Here is a 12,487-nt window from a genome sequence, read left to right on the forward strand (position 1 = left end):
TCAGAGAGGGAATGGTAGAGAACACTAACCGAGCACTGTAACTTCCCTCTCTCACTCCACCCTCCCTCTTTCACTCCCACAGCCTATCCAGTTCTGCTCCGCATGGCAGTTTAAAACACACCTCTCATTTTCTTTCCTCACTAGAAGTCAGTTGAAGAGAGTGTGAGAATAAAAGGGGGTTGAGGGAGGTGGGGAGGTGCTATTCTACTCCCTCTCAGCAGTTGAAAAGAGCCGTTGCCCTGTGAGGAGAAAAGGCAGAGGTGCGGTGTGATGTTCTTTGTCACAGGGCCAGATCTTTTCCTCCATTGTCCCTCTTTTTGACTTGGTGCTAAAAGTATGGTTCTAAATTTAACCCGTCCACTCTTGCCAACACAGGCGTTATTAGCTGCTGAGGCTAGCTGAAAGCTAGATGTTTTGGCTGGCCAGCTTGAGTGCTAACGCCCCGCTGACCCTTAGTGACAGCTGAACCATGCCATACCATTCTCTCATGCCGGGAAAGTCCGGTGACGCAGCCACCCGGGCCCTAACAGTGGTCCGAGGAACCACCAATTGCTGAAGAGGGCTGAGTACAGAGAAACTCTCCAAGACTCTGGCAGCTAGACTGCCTTTTTGGCCCAGCATGCTGAGAGAAAGGCTAGCAAGCTGAATCCGAGGCGCAGTAATTGGGCTCCACATCAATGGGAACAGCTTTATTTGCTGCCAGGATACTGTTGAGGTGGACACGTGCACAGTAGCAGGGGAAAGTAAACACCTAAGCCTAAGTTTAGATCACACAGCTTATACTGTAAATGCATTCATAATAAACAGACATTACGTATGCTTTATTCTCTTTCTAAAAATCCATGCAGACTATTGATCTTTCACTTGTGACATTTCCCTGCAGGAATAAAGTCCCACATTAACATTTAAAATGTTTCAGTAACACAAAGAAATCAAAATCATAGAATAACCATATTATTTAAACTGCATCTTCCCACATTTATGAATTACTAGCACCTTTATAATTTTTCTCATCTGTAAAGACATTTACACCACGTAAAACAGACGCTGCATATATCCAAGATAGCTGTAAGAGTGAAAAGCTTTCAACACTACCAAGTTGCCTTGGACTCAGTCTAAACATGTCTAGTGGTAGGGGGTCCATATTCTTGTTGAAACAGGGGTGTCAGGAGATCTCCCAGGATGCCTTGCAAATTATCAGCACCATGGCTGCTCAATTGTCAAAAGTGTTTTAGTAGTTTAGACATAAATAAGTTAAAAAAGTTATAAAAGATTACCCAACCATCTGATATCTTAACTAACTGCTGTTGTAGCGATTAGCTCAGGTGTAGCTGTAATAGAGCACAAGCTTAATCAGACCTGAACTACATTTCCTCATTAAAACAAGAGCAAACAGACACACAAAATGTTTCTCTTGGCAGAGAAGATGTTTTTCACGTCTCCAGATAGATTTGGATTTTAGCCACTGACAAGCTCCGCCATTCATACAACACTAGGGTGGCTGGACGTCCCAGATTTCTGAGACAGTTTTAAGAGAACTGTCCCTGGCTGGTGTTGTCCCCAGATATGTCCCCAGTTTTAACTGTAACTCTAAAAAAAATCCCACAAAGTTAATAGATAGTGCATCTTTGATTGTGACTGCACATGGGCTGAAAGCTCTGGCATTTGTCAAACTGATCTACAGTCAGAAATCCAGAAAATGTTCACTGTTTTGCTCCATAAACAGCTACATTTTGATGAATGGTCAAAACCTTTTTCTCAAAATGAAGTTGAGACTTGTCCCCGTGTTGTTCACCATCATGACAATATTTAATATTTTTCATCTGCCAAACTGGAAATGTCCCCATTTTTTTATCCTGGAAATCTTGTCACCTTATATCAGTGATACTCAAAGTGTGGCTCTAGAGCCACATATGGCTCTTTGTGATGATTTGTGGCTCTTTTATGTCTTAATTTGAAATATTATTCTCCCAGAAACCTTAAAGAAAGGGAAACTTTCACCTCAGATATTATCCATTGCAAGTCACATCAATCAGTTTGTTTCCCACGCTTATATAGTTGGCTTTAATTGTCAACTTCTTAATTTGTCTATTTCCGTTGTCCTTTTTTTGCAATTTTTTGCCACTTTAATCCATTTTTACTGTTTTAAGCCCACTTTTGTCACTTCTTTTCGCCACTTTTGCCCATTTTTGTCCAGTTCTTGACTCTTTTATCCTGCTTTTTACTATGGGCAATTTTATCCTCAGTTTTTCCACTTTTCACCCATTTAAGCTGCTTTTTGCCATTAAATACCACTTTTTTCCCCAAATTTTTGCCACTCTGCCCATTCTAGTCACTTTCCACTCATTTTTGTCATGTTTTTACCACTCTCTGCCCTTTTTGGCCACTTTTTCTTCCCCATTTTTGTCACTTTTAACCCAGTATTTGGCATTTAATACCGATATTGCCCCTTTTCACCCTTTTTTTTTGTTGCCTTTTGACCATTTTTCCCCCTTTAACTTATTTTTATTGCCACATTAACCCATTTTTGCCAGTTTTCACCATTTAGAATATGATTTTGTAAGGTATTTTCCAACAATTTGGCTCTTGGTTGAGCAGGGTTGAGTACGACAGTGCTAGCCTGTACAATTCAGGTTATTCATGGATATTACTGGAGCTGAACATGTGCACTATCTCATTTTGTCTTGTCACTCTGATTGTCCGGTCATGAAGGTGACAGAGAATGTTCGTCCAATCACCTTCTATGAATTTTTTTTTAAGTCCTGCCCTTCCTAAACGTTTTGTATGGGAGGTTTTCCAGTTGAATGTGAAATGAATCCATGCAATGGATACATAAAACATACTATCTGGTGTGTCAGGTTAGGTTTTCGCCCCTTCACACACAAAGTTGTGATCTAGAAAAAACAGACATGATTGTGAAACATGTGTGCACTTGTCAGTAGTGGAAAATAAAGCTTTAGTAAAAGTAAAATTACTGATTTGAAAAATCACTTGAAAAAGTACAAGTCATCAGTTACTTCTCACCCCTAGTGCTTGTATAAAGCTCAGACCCATGAATGTTCAGGAGATGGGGGGACACACCGTGAGTTGGCAAGTAGAGGCCAGTTTGGATATTAATGTATCTGAAGCAATTCATTTCACAAAATACAAAACTTTCTACCAAAATCCACATCATCATTAGCAGACAGTTTCATTTTTATACATGCCTATTGAGCCATATTCTGCTTTCTAACATGAAAATGTGTTTATATTTATCTTTATAAAATCTGCAAAATATTGGCCAAACCGTAAAGTCATCATTTGATGCAGAAATCCAAACACCAAGGAAACATAAAACACTGCAGACCATTGCTCCAGCACCTCAGTTCCTGTGTCAAAAAGTTTCTTTTCTTCAACTTCCTAGAGCCCTGATCATCAGCCGGTGGCCCAATTCAGAGAGGGAGGAAACGAAGATGTTCTGGTTTTATGAGTATCTTTTGGCTTTAAATGTCTGCAGCTGTTAAATACATCCCCAAAACAATTAATATTGAAATAGTTTTCGAATGACCTAACATTTAATCTGTTTTTACAGAAATTCACTTGCAATTCACTTGCATTTTTTTTAAATAAATGGGTTAAGACTGGCAGAAATGCAAAAAAAGGCCAGATAAAGTGGTAAAAAGGGGTTAGAGAGTGGTAAAAATGCGTGAGAAGTGTGAAAATGGGTTGTGGAGTGGCAGAAAGGGACAAAACTTGGCAGGAAAAGTGCTGAATTGAGGTTAAAATGTGGCAACAAGAATTGGTAGAAGAGGACCAAAAGGAAGAAGGGTATCAAAAATGGGTTAAAATGGCAAAAATGGGGCAAAAAAGTTATCAAAATGGTTTAAATAGTAGCAAAAATTGATATAAGAGTGGCACAAAGGGATAAAAGATGCAGTGACAGTGGTTTAAAAGGGGTTAGAGTGTGGTAAAAATTGTGTGAAAGAAAAGTCAAGTTAGAAATGGCAAAAAAAATATTGCAGAAATGGCTGAATGAAGTAATGAAAGGGGGTTAAAAAGTGTAAAAAAAATAAGTTAATATTGGTGCTAAATCAAAATTGGGGAGGGATAATTCTCTGGAATTTTCAGGAGCCCAGCCAATTCTGCGGGCAGGCCTGTCTCCTTTAAGATAAAAGGAATAGATGGTAATACTGAAAAATTTCCTGCATTTAGAAAGACGAAGCAAGTTTTAGGAGCATGAAGATCAAACTGATTGCACATTGATTGCGTGACATAAATGTCATCACCCCCACCTGCTTACTTGTAGTGAATTCTTGTATATTTCCTGCTGCAGTCACTCTTTGGCTCACTCAGACTTCACATGATAGTTGGGGCTGGAAGGAAAGAGTCCAGATAAAGTAGGGCAAAAAAACTGTAACCTTGCAAAGCCACTGGGTTGGACAGATATCATGTCTGTAATCAGGAAGATTGTGCAGTGGATGAAACACTCTATCTGGTATGTCTGGTTTAAAAAAACTGGGCCTTTTGTTTGGAAAAATGTGGTACATTTTCCAAAGTGTTGTGTATGTGTGAGATCAACATATACTGTTGTTTTTTTAGCTGTGTTGCACCATCCATTCTCATACTGTATGCCTGCTCTGTGAAAGCATTTAGCACTCCAGACAAAAAGCATTACTTTACTACAGGCTGTAATGAGACAGGAATCAATAGTACAAAAAATGTGTTTTGAATTCACAGTCCAAAATTATGGAACAACAATTTGCTAACTGCCCCATTATGAAAGAAAAATCCCCTCTTTAATAGCTCTGTATGTGGAGAAATAACGAATAATCCCGGGATCAAGATGCCAGAATGATGTAAATGTCTGAATGCAGACAAAGTGAAAGAGGCTTGCAGAGTTTCTGTGACTGGCAGGGCTTGCTTGTTCCTGTGAGGTCACTAGATAGAGATCTCCAGCCCTGTGATAGTTTCCAAATATTTTTACAGAGATGTGTTGAGGAATCCTGCTGCAGGACTCTCCAGTATGACCGGGACTCCCATTTATCTTGCTCATTGCTGAGATGTTTCCACACCTTTATTGGAGTCCACTGTGGTAAATTAAATTGACTAGACATGATTTGGAAAGGTCCATACATCTATAGAAGGCCTTACAGCTGACCATGCATATCAGAACACCAAGGCATGAGGTCAAAGAAACTGCCTGCAGATCTCAGAGGCAAGATTGTTGCAAGGCACAGAACTGCAGGCTACAATAAATGTCTTGTGGGGTGGGGGGGGGCTGAGTGGTTAGACAGAAGCCTCTCCTCAGTCCAAAACACATGGAAAGCCTCATGGAGTTTACAATAAACACCTGAAGGACTCTCAGACTGTGAGAAACAAGATTTCCTGGTCTGGCCTCAGTTCTAAAAGTTATGTCTGGAGGAAACCAGGCACCGCTCATCATCAGCCCAGTACCATCCCAACAGTGAAGCATGGTGGTGGCAGCATCATGCTATGGGGGTGTTTCTCAGCAGGGAGGAATGGAGCATAGTCCAGAGATATCCTCACTGAAAACCTGCTCTGCAGCGCTCAGGACCTCAGACTGGGCTAAAGGTTCACCTTCCAACATGACAATGACCCTAAGCACACAGCCAAGAAAATAGGACCTAGGGACAACTCTGAGAATGTCCTATTGGCCCAGCCAGAGACCTGACCTGACTTGAACCTTATCGAACATGGACAGCCTCATCCAACCTGACTGAGCTTCAGAGGATTTGCAAACAAGCATGGCACAAAATCCCCCAGTCAAGGTGTGGACAGCTTATATCATATTCATATTCATTCATATCATATTCAAAAAGACCCGAGGCTGTAAATGCTCCCAAAAGTGCTTCAACTAAGTACTGAGTATAGAGTCTGAAGGGTCATTTCATTTTTATGCATTTGCAAAAATGTCTAGAATTTTGTTTTCACTTTGAATCAATGATCAATGAAAAAAATGCATTTAAATGACAGTAGAATCAGGATGCAACATAACAAAATTATTATTATTTTGGAATTCATTTTTTTATTCATTTTAAAACACTTTTAAAACAATTTAAACATTGCAGCATTCTGATACATGTATTCCACAAGACATTAAAAAAGTGACATCCATTCCCAGACAGCCTAGGATAAGTCATCTATTGTAACTTCACATCAACATGTCGCCAAAAATGACCGCATTTCTCAGCTGTCTTCCCCCCAGCATTCAGTCCTCCTAACATGTGCTCATATGATGAAATCTTGACCGTTTCATCAGTCCATTTCTTTGCTGTTGGGCATCTCATTTTTTCCTTTTTACTAGTTTGAGTCTTGCAGCTGCATTAACCCCAATTGTAAGAATACTGAACTTGTTTTTAGATAGATAAGGCACCATTTTCCTGTTAGCAAGGAGACAGAGCTTTGGATGTATGGGCAGTGGAAAACCAAGCCAGTCTCCTTGAATCTCCAAAACCTCAGCCCATAATGGGTGCACCATGGTACACTCCTAGATCATGTGTAAATATGTACCCAGTTCATTTTTACACTTCCAATGTCTGTTGTCCTCAGTGATTCTGATTTTTTAGTCTAGTTGGTATCCATTGATATCTATGCACTATTTTGTATTGAATGAGTTTCCCTCTTGCTTCTCTAATGTTTTTTCCCAACATTTGATATGGAATATAAAAATCCCTTTTGCATATGTCATTGAGTTTTTATCCCACCATGCTGCCAGTCTCTCCAGTATACTGTTTTTTTATGATTGATCCAGAGTGAGGATTGAGGTTGCCTTGTTGAATTATTTCAAATGTTTGGCAGCTCCAAGACAAGTTGTGACAAGAAGGGGATAAAGCTATCTCTCACACAACTCTTAGCAATGCACTGAGGATTCCTGACCTGTGGCCTATTCACTGATTGGTCAGTAGGTCAAGGATGTAACTAAATGGTCAAAGTTACGGTGGCCGAACATCTTTATTAACATTGTGGAGCAACCCAACTGTCAAGGCATATGAGTCTAAGGTATCATGAACTAATCATTTACAGTTTTAAACTTTGTGGTCATGCCCAAGACACTGAATTACAATTTTTTTGTGGAGAAGGACTGACATACAACCTGGCAGCAATGACATAAAATAAGTTATACAAGGCATGGGTTATTATAGAGAAGTTACCGATGGCAACTTGCACTTGTATGGCTGGATCAGCATTCATAAAGTTAAACACATAACATTTTGTTTCAGATTGTTTACTGGTAGGAAATAGTTTTTTTTTGTAATGTGATTGGTGATCTGTTTTTAACACTACAGCTACAACCACTGCTTAAAGCCTGGCTCAGTTTAACGTATCAAGAGGACTAAATTGACTGGCTCTCCTACAAAAAGAACTTGAGTTATGACTGTGATAAAATGACAAGGAAATCACATAAATCCCTAGAGTGAGAGAAAGTGGGTCCCTGTTTACTGACGCTATGGTAAATGATGATGAGAGCATGTGCTCTCCTATTAGTAGTTGCCAGAATTCACTTCACTGATGTCCAAACGGTGATAGAAGAACAATTATGACATTGCTTGTTCTTGGACACGTCGTTCATTATGTCACACTACAAGACTATTTGCTGCTCACAACGCTCATCATCGGCCTCAAAAGAAAAAAAAATGTACTGGTTAAATCTGTTTCCACTCAGAGGCTTTTATCTGTTACTGGTTAAAGTTTAACCTCTCTATTGTTCATCTAAACCCCTGACTGGATCATACTAACGATACTGTATTTAGCATGGGGAGTCGTCAGAGTGCACAACAGCTGCATTTTTCATCTACATAAAGTGAAGTGTTTGTCCTGCACCCAGAGGTAAAGCGAACACAGTGACTTTGTTATTTCTAGGTGGAAACCAAAGCAAATAAAAACACACACAGCAGCTAATCAGCAGATAAAATCACCAAGGAATTATGTCATAAAGACGCTGAGACATTCACTCCTTCTTTCAGCTCTACTGTGTTGCAATGCAAATCTGACCACAGAGCCGTTCAGTTCACACACAGCCATTACTGGATTATGTGGGTGTGGAGATGACGTAATGTTCACTCAAATGAAAACACACTTCAGCGGACGCCATGGTAGTTCAAATCTTGCATAACTGATACTGTGAACCTTTGAAGATTTTTACCTTGTTCTTGTCTTGAAGGCAATGCTCAAAGCAAATCAAAACCCCCCCAAACCCAGCATATTTATCTGACGGACGCCTTCCTCCCTGCATATGAAGTCATCCCCCTACATGTGGTATCGAAGAAGACGATCTATCCAAACTGAGGTCATGAGAAGTGAATTTTGATGGAATGCCATAAGTCCCACACCCAAAATGAAGTCATGTGGTGGGATCCTTTGAGGAAGAGGTTTGTTATGATTTCACTCTGTATATATAATGCCCACAGGACGGTGGTCCTGTCTGGGCCCATTGGGGCTGTGGTTATGAATCACAGCACAAATGTGGGCCGGTTGAAGTAGCTGCCATTCCCACACTTATATGATGTGATCAGAATGCGCGGCACTCAAATTTAATTAAAGCAAGATGGATGATAAAATGTGGCTTTGAGAATAGAGCGCTGTCATCCAGCTGCAAGGAAGCTTCAGTGTAAATCTCAGTTGAAGGTTTTATCAAAGGAAACATTGGAAACTAGAACTACCGCCTGGCGGTTATAAGTCTCCCTGAAGTTTTGAATTACTGGACAGTGGAAGTAGAGTGGTAAGGCAAGAGAAAGGCTATAAGCGAGAACATTCGTGCAAAGTTTGAAGGAAATCCCTTAAAGCGTTCTTGAGATATTGCATTCACAAGTGTAGGGTGCACACAAACCCCATGGCTTTGACCTTTGACTTCCAAAATATTATCAGTTCATCCATGAGTCAGGATGAACATTCATGTAAAGTTTAAAGAAAATCCCTCAAAGTGTTCTTGAAATATAATGTTTACAAGAAAGGCCCAGACAGACAGACAACCAGCAGATATGCCTCCAGCATCAGCTGTTGCAGGCAAGGAGGCATAAAAAGTCAATATGATGTGGGGAAAACTAGTTTATTATTTTATGAGCCAACCGTATCAACTGATGACATAACCTGCTACACCTTTGCCTTGTTTGTCTGCAAGTGAAAGACTTTAAACCTTAATTCTCAGGTCTCTCACTACCTTGTTGTCACATGCTCCCTCTGCAAAGTAATGGCTGAGGTCCTATCAGCAGTTTTATCTGTTGTCAAAACACTCCAGCAACATTATCGACTCTCTTTTGACTTCCACTTCTTTGCAGACATCACCTCAGCTCTCTGGGGTCATTTTCAGTTTTGGGCATGCTGACAGATGCTAATAAGCTGTCCAAGCAAGGAGAGATTAGACCAGGCTGAGAAAACTAGGAACATGGTGTTCCTGGCCTGAGGCCATGAGGGACTATGGAGGTTTTTATGAAAAAGACATGGAGCCCAAAAATGAAGACAGATTATGTGTGTACCAAAGTTTGTTTTGATGTGTGTGCATCTTTCCACCTGTTAATGGTGCATGGATTTGAAATAAAGCAATAATAAATGTGAAGACATGCAATTGTAGTGAATATCAGCACAAGATAATTACAGCTGTGCCAAAATTCAGTGCAACAGCACGAGCTAAAGTGTAATTCTTTAAGAGCAGTGAGCATTGACTGGTGGTCCGGGTGCCATATCAGGCCTTCCAAACCTCCCTATCCCGCCCTCAAAAGACGATTGAATTCTGAAAATGTGAGGAGGAAAAAAGATGTGGTTTTCAGGGTATATTTTGTCTTTAAATCCTTAGCTATCAAATCAACCCCACAACAATCAAGATTGTAACAGTTTTATCAGGAATTACTCAATGTTTGATCCATTTCTTCACAGAAATCCAAAGCACACCAACACCGGACGGTGGAGCAGTGGAAACTTGTTCTGCAGAGTGACAGATCACACTTTTCTGTTTGGCAGTCAGATGGGCAAATCTGGGTTAGCTGGAAGCTAGGAGAAAGTCATCTTCCTGACTGCATTGTGCCAACTATGAAGTTTGGAGGAGGGATTATGGTATGGGGCTGGTTTTTGGGATTTGGGCTAGGCCCCTTATCACCTGTGAAGGCCTATCTTAACGTTTCAGCATACTAAGACATTTTGGGCAATGCTATGCTTCCAACTTTGTGGCAACAGTTTGGGGGAGGTGGGGACATGGTTTAATGAGTTTGGTGTGGATGAACCTGACTGGCCAGCAGAGAGACCTGACCTCAGCCCCATCGAGCACCTTTGGGATGAATTTGAACGGAGATTCCGAGGCAGGTATTCTCGTCCAACATCAGTGCCTGACCTTATAGATTCTTCTACAGAATGAATGGACACAAATTCCCACAGGAACACTCCAAAATCTTGTGGAAAGCCTTCCAAGAAGAGTAGAGGCTGTTATAGCTGCAAGAGAGGGCCAACTCCATGTCATTACAGTTCCTGTTGGTATAATCTCGAATGTGTTCGTTGTAAACATCGAGGCCAATGAATCTCAAGCCACCACTGAAATACCAAAACACATGTAACGGGAAAACAGTGATTACTCCAGGAATGTCAGTGTTGAAGCACCACAGCCTGTTTTATGTGGCACTGTGCTGTATCATTTCTTTCAAGGTTGACTGTGGGGTTTAAATTTTTGCACTTCAGACTGCAGTCATGGTTTCCTGTCTAAAATGAAAAATATGCATGCATGATTATAGGTTCATATGGAATGAAAATGACATACAACAGTTAAACATACATCCTTATAGATTTTCTCTTGTATTTATCCCAAAGTTTTAGGAATACCAACCCTCCTCCAAACTACTCCTGTATCTAAGATAGACAATAAAAATGTATTATTTCATGAGTTTTGAAGTACTCTCCATGGTTATGAATTAAGGTACCACATCTGGTTCCACTTTTTGGTCATTAACTCTGCTGAACTTTTAAAGCATCCACACGATATACGACTAAATAAAAACAATGAGTCAGCTTTGAATGATCATCATGAGAGGTTAATGTTGAACTCAATGTGGACGTCTCATCTCCTGTGGTTTCAGTGTTTATGATTTTACTCTGTTTCACCAAATAGCCCTGGAAATTATATACTCTAAAGTATTTCTGCCTTTGTTTTTCTTCTGATGTTTCACTAACAGGGGTGACTTACCATCTCAGAAATGTTAATTGCTTATGTTTCATTTCCTGTTCTTGTTATTCACTTGCAGTATTGCTGAGAGGAGGTGGCTCTCTCACACCATCCTGTGTTCAGCTGTAAACGTATGTTTGTTTTTCTTTGAAGGCTTTGCAAACCACGGAAAAACATGTGACTCATTACGTTGACAATATTATTATAAAATTCCTTTTAAATGTCTTACTTTATCCAGCTGAATCTAATACAGTTGAGTATGTTACACACATAACAACCTGTTAAATCCATTTCAAATTGTCCCTTTTTTCTCCCTATTGTTTTTCTCAAAGGACAGGGCCATGCCTTCTGTTTCTCTGTGGTGAAAACTTACTAAAGGACCTATTTTTAACAGTAACAGTAAACTCAACTTTCATCGGCCTTTTTGAGAGCAACAGACAGCACTGTAACAACCCACAGACAAACAGTGAGTGATGTAGGGCACTAAATTGAAATGTGACCCTTTATTTTTAGGTCATATTTCCAAATTAAATTATTCTCCCAATTCAATAAAAGGTTTGAAGTGCAAACAGAAAGGGCTCAGACCCCTTCACTTTCCCAATTTTGTTAAGTTGCAGCCTGATGATATAGTTGAAAACATTTTTATTCTCATTAAAGGGGATATATTATTCAAAAATCCCTTTGAAGGGTTTTTTAACAAAAATATGTGCCCCTGGCCTGTCTACAATCCCCCACCCCACCTTTCTCCACCTTTCAGAAAATGTGTGCTGCAACAAGCTGTTCCCAGATTTGCCCCTAATGATGTTATGTGGGGAGTTAGCCCCGCCCCCAGTTCCGGTTGGCCCTCCCTGCCTGGTAGAAAGTTCTTCCTTCCTTTCCTAATCCTAGTCTCAGCTGAGAGGAGGATCAGGAGAGCCACATCCATTAAGCCACATCCATTTCCCTAAGAGGGGCGGAGTCAGACAGCTCAGTAACATTTAAAGCCACAGACTGAGAAACTGCTTGTTCTGAGCAGGGCTGAAACAGAGGGCTTTTCAGACATGCTAAAATCTAATACTGGAGTGTTTATCAGCAACAGACTTCAAAGGCATGTTTTGGGGACCACTGAGACCAGTATAAACTTTTCTTAAAAGGGTAAAATATGTCCCCTTTAATCTACACTAAGTATGCTGAATGTCACTTGCAAAAAAATAAAAACTCCAAATGAAAGCCAAGGGATGTTTGTCCTTCTGAACCTTGTCCCATCTCCTCACAGGACCTCTAGAGCTCAGTCAGAGTGGCCATCATCTCTCTTACTAAGGTCCTTCTCCACTGATTCAATCATTTGAATCTGCTCTGATACTC

Source organism: Cheilinus undulatus, linkage group 18 (genome assembly GCF_018320785.1).
Source record: "Cheilinus undulatus linkage group 18, ASM1832078v1, whole genome shotgun sequence".
In the NCBI taxonomy this organism is placed as follows: Eukaryota; Metazoa; Chordata; class Actinopteri; order Labriformes; family Labridae; genus Cheilinus; species Cheilinus undulatus.